We start from the raw sequence: 13542 nt of genomic DNA, 5'->3' as shown, positions 1-13542 counted from the left end.
GCAGTTAAGGACGTGAGACCATTTGGCATTGGCAGCCCAACCTGGGGTTGTCACTTTCTGTCCCCCATCTCTCAGCTGAGTTCAGAAACAGGACTACCGCCACCACCACCACAAAAAAGCAAAATTCACTTTCACTTTGTAACGTGTCTGCGGATCAGAGGGCAGCAGGTAGCAATCTCTCTAGGAAGCTCTGGAACGCCCTGCACTGGGGAAGGTGGCTGGCACAGGGCCCTCTGTACCACGCAGGGCTCATGGAGCATAACCCCACACCAGCAGGTTAGAAGGTCACCCCGTCCCATGCATTGCACTACTGTCTCACAGATATGTGCACCCTGGGAGGTATTCATGGTGGGGGATTTGGGGCCTGGGTCTTCCTCATTGCCCTCTGCCCCAATGACTCTACATGGGCTGTTATTAAATGACAGATTGATTTACCTGGCCAGACAGGAACCTGAGGCTCTCTTCCTTGCAGAGCTGATCGGATGCTGCAGGAATCCTAGATACAAAAACAGGCAGCTCAACTCCCCATCACGTCTTCTTACTCGAGCTAGAAATAATGGTGAGTCATTCTGGGCAGGAGGGCAGACTCCAGGTCCCAGAGGTGAGCTCTAGGGCTGGGCTGGGCTGGAGGGGCAGTGGGCTGCCTGGCCAGGGGCATGTGGGACTTGAGGACAGCTGAGCGTGGGTCTGGAGCCTTTGGAAGGAAGAAGGCAAGATGCAAAGCTCAGCAAAAGCCGGAGTCCTCCTGGCTGTCCTCAGGAGGTGTGACGTTGCCTGGAAAAAACAGCAGCAAGGTGGAACCAGGGCTTTTGGGCAGCTGGTACCAAGATTTAGGAGGGCGCTGGCAGCCTCTCTCCCTGGAAGTGACAGGCCCCTGTGCCCACCTCCCATTCTGACGTTATGCCTGAGAACTACCCCTCAGCCTCCTGGCCTTTTCTGGGCAGGCTTCCCCTCAGCCTGAAGCACTTTCTCCCTGGGAATGAGCCTCAGGCTTGGCTGGGCCTGTCTCCTTCAGGGGCCTCCCTGGGCTGATCCAGATCCCTAGTCCTCAGCTGCCACCAGGAGGGACTCTGGGCAAAGCAGCCCCCTCTCCCAAGAAGCGAGCTTAGCTCACTGCAGCCTGGCTACGAGCTCTGACCTCAGCGGAGTCTTGGAAAAAGAAGCGCCCTCCCCTTCAGATCTAGGGAGACCCCACGCACAACAAAGTCGCCTCTTTTGGAAAGCTGGATGAACTTACTCTCCCTCCGGGATCCCTGGGCCGCAGGCCTCCCTCTGAGCCGGATGGCATTTGAGCTGGGCAGGCACTCCACCACTGATTTCTCCCCAAGAGAAAATCCCTCACATCTCCTCGGCAGGGAGCGCAGAACAAACGCTCAGCCTGCCTGGCTGCGAGGCAGCTTGGCAGCAGCGAGAGGGGGAGCCTGAAGGAAGCCGGCTTCCGGGCTGGCCCCCTGCCGACCCAATCCTGCCGGCCCCAGGGCGGGGAGGGGTCTGAGCCCTCTCCCCATCGCCGCGGGCTCCGTCCGGGATTCCGTCCGGCGCGCTCCCCGCTCGGTTCGGCGCGGCGGACCAGACCCTCCCGCTGGCCGCGGCCGCTAGCGCCACCTTAACCCCCTCCTGCCTGGTGCGGTCATCACCCGCGGCCAGCCCGAACTCTGCCCAGCTCTTTTGCCTCTGGGGTCCAGCCAAGGGACCACCGAGGCTCCGTCTCCACCAGAAAACACCGGAGCCTGAACTCTGGGCGTGGGGAGTAGGCTGAGCCAGGCTGCTGCCCCAGATCTCAGCTTCCTCCCGAGCGCGGGGGCTCCGCGACAGCCCACGGCCCCAGGGAAGGGGAAAGCCCTTCTCTGCAGCAACACTGTTTTTCATTCCGTGCAGGAGAGGAGAAAGCAGCCCGGCCGTCCCGAGTGATTCGAGTCCTCCCGACCAGCGCTATTTACCAGACACGGTTACGCTGTCAGCTGCACTTCCCACCACCCACCAGCTCCTCTCTGCGCCCTCCGCCTCGCGCCACGCACACCCCAGAGGGTCCCGAGCCCATTCCGTGCACTCTGTTTCGGTAGGGTGCAAGCCTCCCTCGCCCGTCCGGGGCCGGGACCCGCGGGGCAGACCGCAGCGGTTGGCACAGGCTAGCCGGCCCCGCACTCAGCCCGAGCCCGCCGCGCTGCAGGCTGCGCCGCCGGGTGCCCCGCAGCTCCTCAGGGCGCTGCAGCCGGGCTGGGGAGGCAGCACGCGCGGCCCGACGCCCCGACACCGATTTACCCTTCCGGATGGGCACGCGGAGCCTCCATGGTCCTGGGGTACGGCCAGCGCCGGTTGGACCCGGCAGCGGGCAGCGGCGGCGGCGGGGTGCGGGCGGCCAGCCGGGAGCCGGCTCTGCAGTCCCGCGGGCGGCGCGTACGGAGCGCCCGGCCGCCGCCCGCAGCCGCACCGCGCCGCACCGCGCCACGCAGCGCCGCACCTGGCCCGACAGCGAACTCGAATTAAAGGGGCCGGCGGGGGCCAGAGTCGGCGCGGTGCACCGCCCGCCGCCGCCGAGCTTGTCACCTAGTTGGTCCCTGGGTCTCAGCCCCCACCCCACGAGGAAAACATTGTTTGGCAGAGCCCAGCTTACTAACCAGAACCTCGTGGAGAGCTCAGCTGGGTGCTGCCGGACGGGACAGATGCAGGGGGTCGGGGTGGGGGCAGAGTTGAGCGCTGTTGAGAGGCTCCTGCCAACATAACGAAGTAGGCAAGGAGGAGATAATCAATAGCACCTATCCGAGGCCCGAGGCAGGATCCAGCCCTGTGGGAGATGGGTTGCTATTATTATGGTGCTGCCAGACAGGGCCTGCAGACCCCCTTCTTGCCCCCTCTCCCGCCTCCTCCTCCAGCTCTGCTTCCCACTTCCATTACCCAGCAAATTTGGCTTCGCGGGAAATGCAGCAAGTGCAGTCCGCAATGTGGCAGAAACTCTGCTGTGTTCGCCCCGACCATGAAGAGCCCTAGGAACAGGCAGAACTGCAGGACTGGTCCTCTCTTCTTCATCCTCTTGACTCCCTGACTCCTTCCTCCCAGGGCCCGGAGCAGGGAAGGCTGGGGACGCACTGCCCTTGGGAAGGGCCAGCTACTTCTGAAGTGGACCCTCTCCCAGATCTTAGGAAGCCAGCTGGCCCACGGGGCTCTGCCCCTGGGAGTGCAGCTCACAGCACTGGAGGGTGGGCAGACAAAGATGCCCTTTGATTATGGGAGAATGTGTGTGGGAAGCCTAACCTGCCCCCTGCTTAGACGGGGATTGCTGAGGGTCCAGGATGCTTTTGAAAGCCACCTAAGAAACTAGTTCTTTCAGACAGGTGTTCCAAATAGTGGTTCCTGGAGACTGCAGTAGACACGAAGCTCTGGATTCAGAGGGGCTCCAAGGTGGGAAAGGCTCCTGCTGGACGCTCCCTGCTCAGGCAAGCCCCCTGTCTGTGTCTGCACCTCATGGAGGAACCCGCGCTCTGTATGATTCTGGCATTTTGTTTTGGAAATCTGTGAGGTGTGGTTGAAGCCCAGAGGCCCACCCAGAGCTGCAGGGGGAGGTCTGGGAGGGCAGAGACCTCAGGGAGCTCTGAGGATGACCATGACTATAAGGCAGGGCTGGTTTGGCTTAGGGCCCCTTGAACCTGGGCTGTCAATGCCCAGCTGCAGCATGGCTTGGGTGTTTTGGAGGCAGCCAGACCCAGACTTAAATCCCTGCTAGTTACCAGGTAAGTTGATTCCCTTCCCTGGGCATCAGTGTCCTCATCTGAAAAATCAGGGCACCTCTCAGGGTGTGGTGAGGGCTAAATTGTGAACTGTAAAGAGTTTAGCACCCAGCAGACACTCAGAGAATGATGATTGCTCTGCTCTGTTGTCTGGAAACTCTCCTCATGGCTCCCGCCTCCAGAGGAGCTTTTGGCTGTTTGTGTGCCCAATGGCCAGGTCTGTCCCCTCTGCTTCCCCGATTGCCCCACTCTTACTTTCCCTGAGGTCTCAGCTGATTCCACCCCTGTCACCAAATTGTCCACCAGTACCCTGCTCTACACTCCTTCCAGAAGCTTCTCCTGACCAGCACCAAGGGGCTGTTTCTCCTACTTGGCACACTGGGTTCTCATGTCAACTGAAGTCCAACAGGCTACTCCCTTTGATCGTGTCTGTGTATTTGCTTTGCCTTCCTTTGTTAAAGCAGAAGATATGGACAGAGAAAAGCCCTTGAGGGAGAATTAATAACAGTTGTAACTGGCGAAACGGGCTTACCATGTGTCAGACACTGCGCTAAGCACCGCTAACCCAGCACGACATTTAATCCTTGCAGCCCTAGAACGTGTGTCTACCTTGGGAGACATTTCATAGAAAAGGAAACTGAGGCAGCGAGAAGTGGAGTAACCTGTCCAAGGTCAATAAGTGGTGGCTCCAGGCCTTGAATCAGGTGCTGTGACTCCAGGACGTGTACCCTTTACCCCCACACTGCTCTGTGCAGGTAGAATGAGCAGCCCTTGCATTTCATTTCTCTCCTTGGGATCCTCCTCTGACCTCTGTTACTATTTCTTGATTTGGCCTCAGGTATGTTGTCCTTCCCCTCCCTTTCAAAGTCTGACCTAAGCGTGGACAATGAAAAAGATATTAACTAAAGGAGGGGGAAAAAGAAGGAATGATAACAACTGTTGTTTAGGGGCATTTCAGTGCTCCCACCCTGAAAGTTATCTCTGCTGGTACCTCCTTTTGACAATGCTGTGTAAGAAAAGAACTTTAGGCCCAATTCCCAGCACCAACAGTTGCTAGCTGTGTGAACTTGAGGCAAGTTATTGAAACCCTCTGCGACTCATTTTCCTAATTTGTCATGGGGGAGAACAAAGCTACTTCACAGGGCAGTAAGGACCAAATTAGTTATTAAGCGTGCACAGCCATCTGGCTTAACTGGTAGGTTAAGCTAGTGTTTAATCACTGTGAGCTCCCTTTCCAGTTCTATAGTGGTCACCATTTCTTATTTTTGGCCACAGAAGAGCAGCTAGAGCGTCCCTTGATCCTTTCACTGGGACATGGTGAAAATCCCCAAAGACCATTCCCTTCCCTTTAGGTCTGGTTTCCTGCTTGAGAGCCTGGCCTTGCCATTGGCAGAGGGCAGGGCTGCAGTGAGCGATCAGTGGCTATAGTCATGTAAAAGAAGAGTTTATGGCTGTGTGTGCGTATGTACCGTACCCACGCAGAGGGACGGGAGGGAGAATCTCTTAGTTCTTTCCACCACCATTTATGAACCTAGAAAGAGTATATAGAGCTCCCTTCTCAGGTGTCACTCCCAGCTCTCCTTCCTGGCATGAGGCTTTCCCACCAACCCATCCACCCGTGTGGTGGCATAGTCCCCTGTAGCCCACAGGTAGGCAGGGCAGGGGAGCACTGAGATGACAACCCTCCACAGGTCATTTGATTTAATCCTTGCAACCAGCCAGTAGGAGAGATTTCATTGACTCTATTTTACAGATGAAGATACTGAAGCTCCGAGAGGACCAGTTGCTAGCTGGTAAGTGGTGAGGTTGGGACTATACTCAAGATTGTGTGATTCTATAAATCAACAAGCCATTCCGCTGTTGCTCCCATGGTTTCAGGCCTCTGGTTCTAAAACAACCTGACAGGTCTGTTTTTGAAGGGGGTTAGTGTGGTGATTAACTGTTCACACATTAACTGAGGGACTCGAGGCAGTGGTGCAAGAGTCAGGACCCAAAGGGGAGTACAAGGCAGAGCATCTAACCAGGGCTTCAGTCTGTGGGACCCAAGGTCATTCACTTGACCTTTCTGTGCAGAAGTTTACTTATAAAATAGATAGGAAATTTGCCCCACGGAACCCCCTTGTTTCATAGGGCTTGAAGACAGGGAGGAAGGGAGGAAGGAAACTGACATTCATTGTTAGTGTAATTTAAAATCTCATTTATTAGGATCCAAAAGGATACTATTCAAGAATATGCTTGGAGAAGCAAAAAGTCTGGTTGGTGTGGAAGAATACACTGTTCATGTCATTGTTACTGCTGTTGTGGTGTGCCCTGCCAGCGTGCATCACACCCGACGCCTGAGGACTTCCCTTGGAAGTGGAACGGGCATCCATTTCAGCCCCCTCCTGATTGCGAAAGTCAAGGTCAGCCTCCTGCAGGAAGCCTTCTGAGATTAACTTCAGCTGCCTCTAAGGGGCTCCTGTGTGGAGGCCCAGGCCTTGGCTCCTGTCTTGAATTAGCTGCTACACACTCATCCCACTATAGCCTTTTGCTCCTAGGCCACAAACCTGTACAGCATGTTCCTGTACTGAACATTGTAGGCAATTGGAACACAATGGTAAGTGTTTGTGTATCTAAACTTAGAAAAGGTCCAGTAAATGTATGGTATTGTAATCTTATGGGACCACCATTGTATCTGTGGTCCATCATTGACTGAAACGTCATGATGCGGTGCACGACTGTGCAACTCTGGGGCAGCAGGTCTAGGGACTAATCTCAGGCCTGCCATATCTTAGCTCTGTGACTCAGTTTCCTCAGCTGTTCATTTTTTTTGCATGGCTGGGATATAACACACTTAGAACATTGCCTCTCCCATAGCAAACGCTCGGCGTTGGGCATCAGCAGCATCACCCTGTCAACATTGCCGCCACTGTCGTCTTCTCGTTAGAGACGGAAGTGGGAGTGGCTTAGGATGAGCTGTTCTGTAGACTCCTTTTGTGTTCCAGCCACATCCCTTTGGACCACCTGTGATTTCAGCTACCTGTGGAGGACAGTGCCTGAACAAAGTGGGCAGTGTCCACTGCAATCGCTGTGTCTCTTGGCTTCTCTGACTCTGTACTCTTGCTGGGGCTGGGGCGGTTGCCTGCTGCCCAGGGTGGGCTGCATGGTGGGGAGGGAACTCTGAGCGCTCCAGCCTCCAGCTGTAAGACAGACAGTTCGTGTCCCACAGTGGGCTCCTCAGCTGGCTCCCATTGGAATGGAGTCCCATTGCCCCTCAACCCAGTGAGCCAGCTGGCCATCCAGGGCAGGGCAAAGTCCAGGCCAAGGCTGCCTGGCCCACCTATGTGGGCCTGTGTCCCCGGCAGCCGAGCTGAGGGCCAGCTTCCCCGGCCCTGCCCATGCCGGCTCTCTGCATCCTGTCTTCAGCCCAGGCCTCCCTCGCTGGCTGCAGGCTCATCAGCTCTGCTTCCCAGGCCCGCTTCTCCTTCAGGTTTCGTGTTGTGTGAGACACACCATTCACCCCAGTGGCCGGGGCTCTCTTCTCTTCCTCCTCCACTGACACCCTCCACACCCAGTCGCTGGCCTTGGGGTCTGTTCGCTCCTCTCTACTCCCTTTCCCTTTCACACTACCCTGGTTCAAGCCACCAGCAGGATGGGCCACTGCCTCTACTGGTCCTCCGCCTTCAGAGGTGCTCCCCTCTGGTCTCTTCTCCCCACAGTTGCAAAAGTGCAGCTCGGATCGTGCCTCATTGGTTCCCTGTTGCTGTGATCAACCTACATTTCCTAAAAGGCAAGCAAAGCCCTTCATGAGCTGATGTTCCCCAGTCTTCCCTCTGTGCCCCATCTTGGAGTCTGTACTGGCATCACACTAAACTGCCTCAAAGGCTCTAACTGGATTAAAATAGACAGTCGAGGTTAACACCAGAAGTGGTCCAGGCCTGGGGTGGAGTCCTGCCTCTGCTGCTTGCCATGCCTGTGATTTCAGGTGGAGTATTTTCCCTCTCTGGAGCTCAGATTCCAATCTGTGAAATGGGAATAATAATGCCTAATGCTTGCCCTGAGGATTAAATGAGATAATGTGCATAGGGTGTTCATCTCAGTGGCTTGCAGGAAGGGCTCAAGAAACATGAGCTTTGGGCCAGGCGTGGTGGCTCACGCCTGTAATCCTAGCACTCTGGAAGGCCGAGGCGGGAGGATGGCTCAAGGTCAGGAGTTTGAGACCAGCCTGAGCAAGAGCAAGACCCCATCTCTACTAAAAAAATAGAAAGAAATTATCTGGACAGCTAAAAATATATATAGAAAAAAGTTAGCCGGGCATGGTGGCACATGCCTGTAGTCCCAGCTACTCGGGAGGCTGAGGCAGGAGGATCGCTTAAGCCCAGGAGTTTGAGGTTGCTGTGAGCTAGGCTGATGACACGGCACTCTAGCCCAGGTAACAGAGTGAGACTCTGTCTCAAAAAAAAAAAAAAAAAAAAAAGAAAAGAAACATGAGCTTTAGGATGGTTCCAGATCTTTCTGTTTGGCTCCAGCAGCCCCCTCAGCCAGAATGCCCTGCCTTTCTCCTCCCCTGTCATTTGAATGACTTTTTCTGACACCTGCCTCCTGTCACATCCTCCATGAAACCTTTCTGGGCCCTCTCCCTGGTCTCCACTCACCAACTCTATGCTCAGGACACAGGCCCGTCACACCAAGTCCCGAGGGGCCTGTCCCTGTCCCCACACTGTCTTCCACTAGGTGGGAGCACCCTGAGGGCAGGGGCATGCCTCTTCCCTGCTTGTGTCCTGGTGTCTTGTCCAGGCCTGGCACAGAGCAGCTGCCCTGGCAGTGGTGTGAACCTGCAGACAGAAGCCTTTGTGGTGCCCACAGCTTAACCACCTCCCCTTGCCTTTCAGCCCCTGGACTTGGTGCCTCTGGAAGGCCCCTGCCTCAGAAGAAACTTGAATTGCCACAGGGCCAGGCTGGGGCTGTTTCTGACTCTTGCCTAACAGACTGAGGGCGTCAAGAAGGCAGACGAGTCTGACACCAGCCGCCACCAGGGGGCTGGATGTACCCAGGCAGCCTCTGCATCAGAGGATGGCTGAGCGGAGAGGAGGATGGCTCTCCAGGGCGAGTAGCTCCCTTTCTGTTTCACAGAGGGGTTCAGTACCTTGCTCAAGGTCATAGCCGGTCAGGGCCAGAGCTAGTGTTTGAGCTCAGGCACTGTGGCTCCAGAATTCGTGCTCTTAACCAGTCTGCTGTGCTGCTCTCATAGAGTGTTTGGGTGCACTGGGCTGGACTTGATCCTGTCCACCTGTCACTCTGTGCTTCAAGCTCTCCAAGATTCCTACGGACTCGGACCCATGGGTCTCCAGCTTCTGCTCACTTGGGCTTATTGCCTCCAACCACAGGTCATTCCAATTTTGGACAGAGCTAACTTTTCAACTGCCTTTTGTAGACCTGGAATCATTGTTCCCGAAGTTTTCACTCTGGGGTCTCCAGCCCGCCTGTGGCCATAAAGAGCAATTCTTCCCCATCTCACGCTGCAGACTTTAGCATTTTACAAAGTTGAAGAGAGTGGCCAGAAGCCTGCTGGCTTCTCTTCTTCAAGGTCACTGTCCCCAGGCCCTCAACCTTCCTTGTATGTCAATGGCTTGAGGTCTTGCACCACCTGGGCCGTTCTCTGAAATCACTCTAACTTCTAAGTGGGCCGCACACCGAGGTCCCCAGAGGAGAACACTCAGACCTGGTGTGGCCCAGTCAGCCCAGAGGCGCAGGCATGCTTGTTTCTTTTGCTTCATGAATGCAGCCGAACACACACTGACTCCTTAGCATCCACGTCCTGTGGCTGGATTGTCTGGGCCCGACTGTTACACTAAGCCCCGGGGCTTTCTCCTCTCCCTTTTACTGCCTTTGGTGGACAGAGAAGGGGAGTGAAGCAAACAAATGAGAAGAGGCTTGATACCATGGAAGGATCCGCAACCTTCCAGTTCTAGCCCCAACCCTACTGCTAGGAGACCTTGGGGTATGTGACCTTGAGTGAGTCACCTCCCCTCTTTGGGCCTCAGTATCCTCATCTGTAAAATGGGAAAGAGGGGCTGCATGATGTATATGATGACCCCTTCCCGTTCTGTGACCAGCTCTTCCACTTTACCTGGCTAAGGAACTTGAGCCCCAAGCAGACAAACGGACATATCTCACTTAATCTCCACTTGTGTCCTAAGTTCTCCCACTATCAGTATTTTCCTGAGAGGACATTGAGGCTCAGCGGGGTCCTATGACCTGCTCAGGGTCACATGGCTCTATCAAGTGGCAGGGCTGGGATTGGAGCCCAGGCCTCCCTGATCCCCACATCAGCAGTTCTCCCATCACACTTCACTGCCTATTTAAAAGGAGAGGAAGGACTTCTGAGATGCCAAATCATTTTGAAAATGAGTAAAAATTCAAAACAGTGCAAGCCTGATGCTCAGTGCATCTTAACGATGTTCCCTGAGTCCAGGAAGGGTCACCACAAGGGGAACACAAGGGAGTCTTCAATTCTGAGGCCCCTCAGAGAGAAAATGGGCTTAAACTGCAGTGAGGAGTTCAGTTAGACAAGAGGGAAAGATGACTGGCTCCACCGGATATTGGGTGGGGCTAAGGCACCCAAAGGAGACCCTTAAGAACAGGGCAGGGGCCTGAGAGCCATGCACCATGTAGCTATGGCCCACCCCAGAATGCTAAAGAAGTAGAATTAGGTGAAAGACTGGAGAGAAAAATCTTGGATAACAAATACGTGTTTGTTAAATGGAATAGTCCTTGCGTGGAGAGTCTTGCCTAGGGCTTGCCAAGGGAGCTCAGATCTGGGGTCCCGCAGTGGCTCAGCCTCTCTGACCCAAGTCTTTGAAGGAAGGGAAGGGGAAGGTGAGGATAGAGGAGGTGGCTGAGCATCTGGCAATCCTCCCGGTGTTGCAGAGCCAAGGTGGATCTGCAAAAGTGGAGTCAAGACGATCTAGGAACAGAAGAGAGCCCGTGGACACAAAGGATATCTAGGAGGAGAGACAGAGGGTAGAGAGGAATCTGAGGGTAGAGAACCCCCTCATTTCCCCTGTGGGTCCACATTCCCAACCAGGAGTCTTGGGATTTCAGTTTGCACCTGAAACTCCAGCATCACCCAACAGTGTCACCCAATGGCCAAGTGGGAGAAGTGCAGCCCAAGGAAGCAGAAACTAGACAGAAGGGGAAAGAGGCGTGCCAAGTCAGAAACTCTTGGGGATGTGATGTAGGCACATGGGTCTCTGTGCCTAGGCAGAGCTGGGCTTTACGGATTCTGCATGTCCCAAGGAACTTCCTCTTTTCTCTGAACTCTGGCGGTTAGAATCTGTTGGGTTAAGCCAGGGCTTCCCTAACTGGAAGATCCCCAAATCTCCCTGAAGAGGCAGGGTGTCTGCAGCGCACCCCAACCCCAGGCTTTACTTCTGGGATGACGAGGGGCTGGGAAGGCAGCTGCTGCCTGGCCCTGTCCCCTAGGTTCATCTGGTCAGGTTTAGGGTCATGGTAGTTGTGAGGTCAGCTCAGTGGGTCAGCAGTGGAGAGGCTGGAAGTCAGATGGCAGAGTATCTTCACAGTGGGCTGCATACCACATCCCTTCTCTTCCAGGTGCACCTCTCCAAAGTCCAAGAGCTTTCAGGAAATAAGCAGAAGTTCTTTCTCTAAGAACAGTGGGACCCCAGAGTTAGATAACAAAGAAGGCGGCATGATTCCTAAGAAAAACACAATGGAACCTGGGAACAAGGGTCTAACTGAAACTCTCTCCAGGCTTATGTGAGAAGGATACAACTAACAGAGGTGGGTACTATGTTCATTCCCATGCTACAGATACAGACACTGAAGCTTAGCCAGGTTAAGTGGCCACACAGCTGGTAACCATGTGCAAAAGGCAGGAGCTGAGTCAGGGTCTGTCCACTGGCCTCAACTCTAAATCAGGCACAGAGTCAAGCACAGTGGGAGACACGCAGAGGTTGGCACAGGGGAGATGCTCAATAAATGTTAGTTGAATTAGTAGATCCTCCCCTAGAAGGATGGGTAGGGAGGCAGAGTTGTCAACAATTGACCCTAACCCAAGGCAGAATTAATTGGTTTAAACTGAGGAATAGTATAAGCACCAAAATACATAAGAAAAGGAAAGCTTTCATAACGGCTGGGCATTTGAGAGGGGACTTTAAGGAGGAGAGAATGAGGGGGTGTTGAGGTGAGGGTTTGGGCATCTGCAGGGAAATCTGCATACCTACCCCACTTCATTCACTCAGCCCTGTAGAAAGGCTCCTGGAACAGGCTGTCTCCAAAGCAGCCCCCGTGCTCTGCACCTCATCACGCTCTATGTCTCTTCACATCACTTATCTCGACCTGCCATTTTTTTTCACACAGTGCTTAGCTTGTTTATGGTCTCATTCCCCCGCTACTGGAATGCAAGCTCCAAGAGGAGGGACTTGGGAGATTTTGCCCTCTCCTGTATCCCCAGTGTCTGGAACACTCTGAGTGCTCAGTACGTGCTTGTGAAACAAATGCCCAGATGGACGAGGGAATTCCGGGCTGAAGTCCCAACAGGAACAAAGCACAGAAAAAGCCGCCCCTGTGCCAGGGACACTGCCTGAGCAGCATGGGAGGACACGGTGAGGCAGAAGAGGTCACTGGGGGAAGACGGGAAAGGCTTTGAAAGTCATACAGAGGAGTTTGGATCTATTTTGTCCTGTAGGCAATGGGAAACCATTGAGAGTTTTGAGTAGGAGAGTGACAGGATCCACTGCATGTTTCAGAAAGGTAACTTGGGAAAAGCCGTCTGTAATGCAATGTGTAGTGAAAATGTAGGGTAATGGGTGGATCTGAGAGCAGAGGCAGGAAACTAGTAAGGAGGAGGTTGCTTCCCTGATGACAGATGTCAGGTGTCTGGACTCAGGCGGTTTGTTCAGCAAGTGAAGGGCGGAAGGGATGAAGGCAGTGTTGATGGTAGTAAAGAGAAAAGCATCAAAAGGGAGACACTGCGGGTGGTATAGGATGCAGTGATCAGTGAGATGGGAGAGGGAGAGGGAGTGCAGAGGGGCCTTTGGCCAGTGAGGGGTTCAGCAGGGTGGTGTGTGTGTGCACCTATGTGCGTGCACTCGTGTATGTGTTGGGGGATGGAGATCATACGGTGGGCAGTTCTGGCAGACAGGGGGGCTTAGGGGGCTGCTATAATGGGCCTGTCCATTGTCAACTAGGCAGATGGCAGCCCTGGCCTGATGCTCAAGAGAGAGGTAGAGGTCGTTGAGGGAGAGCTGAGTCATCGTCATGGAGAGGTATTTGAAGACACGGGGGAGAATGAGATCCTTCAGGATGAGAGTGTGGATGGAGTGAGAAGAAAAGGGATGCAGGACAGAAGTCTTGAAAACATCCACATTGTGGGGAGAGGTGGGAAAGGAGCCAGTGTGTCACGGTCAGAGGGGTGGGAGGAGGGTGTGAGGGTGGTGCTGCAGACACCTGGGCCAGGGCATCGTCCACACACTCACCTCTCCCATTGACGGGCCCCCCCAGCCTTCCCACGGCAGAAGCACAGGCAGTGGCAGGGCTGGGAAGCACTGTGTCCTTGCTCAGGGGCAGTGTTTGTACTACATTGGGGTCAGGCCTTCTACTTCAGGCAGGAATAAATTTATCAGTGGCACCTGTAGAGTTAAAAATAATACTTCAAACTGGCAAAGCTTCCTGGGTGTTTCATCTCAAGCAGGCTTGTCCTTCCCATGCACCCATTTGGCAGAGCAGACTGTGGCCTAAAGGTGACACCCAACACCCAGATGTGGGCCCTGCAGAGGGGAAGCCAGGGGCGTTCGGAGCAGGCTGGGAGGTGGAA

This window comes from Eulemur rufifrons, chromosome 8 (genome assembly GCF_041146395.1).
Source record: "Eulemur rufifrons isolate Redbay chromosome 8, OSU_ERuf_1, whole genome shotgun sequence".
Classification (NCBI taxonomy): domain Eukaryota; kingdom Metazoa; phylum Chordata; class Mammalia; order Primates; family Lemuridae; genus Eulemur; species Eulemur rufifrons.
Note: the sequence above shows the minus strand (reverse complement) of the source record.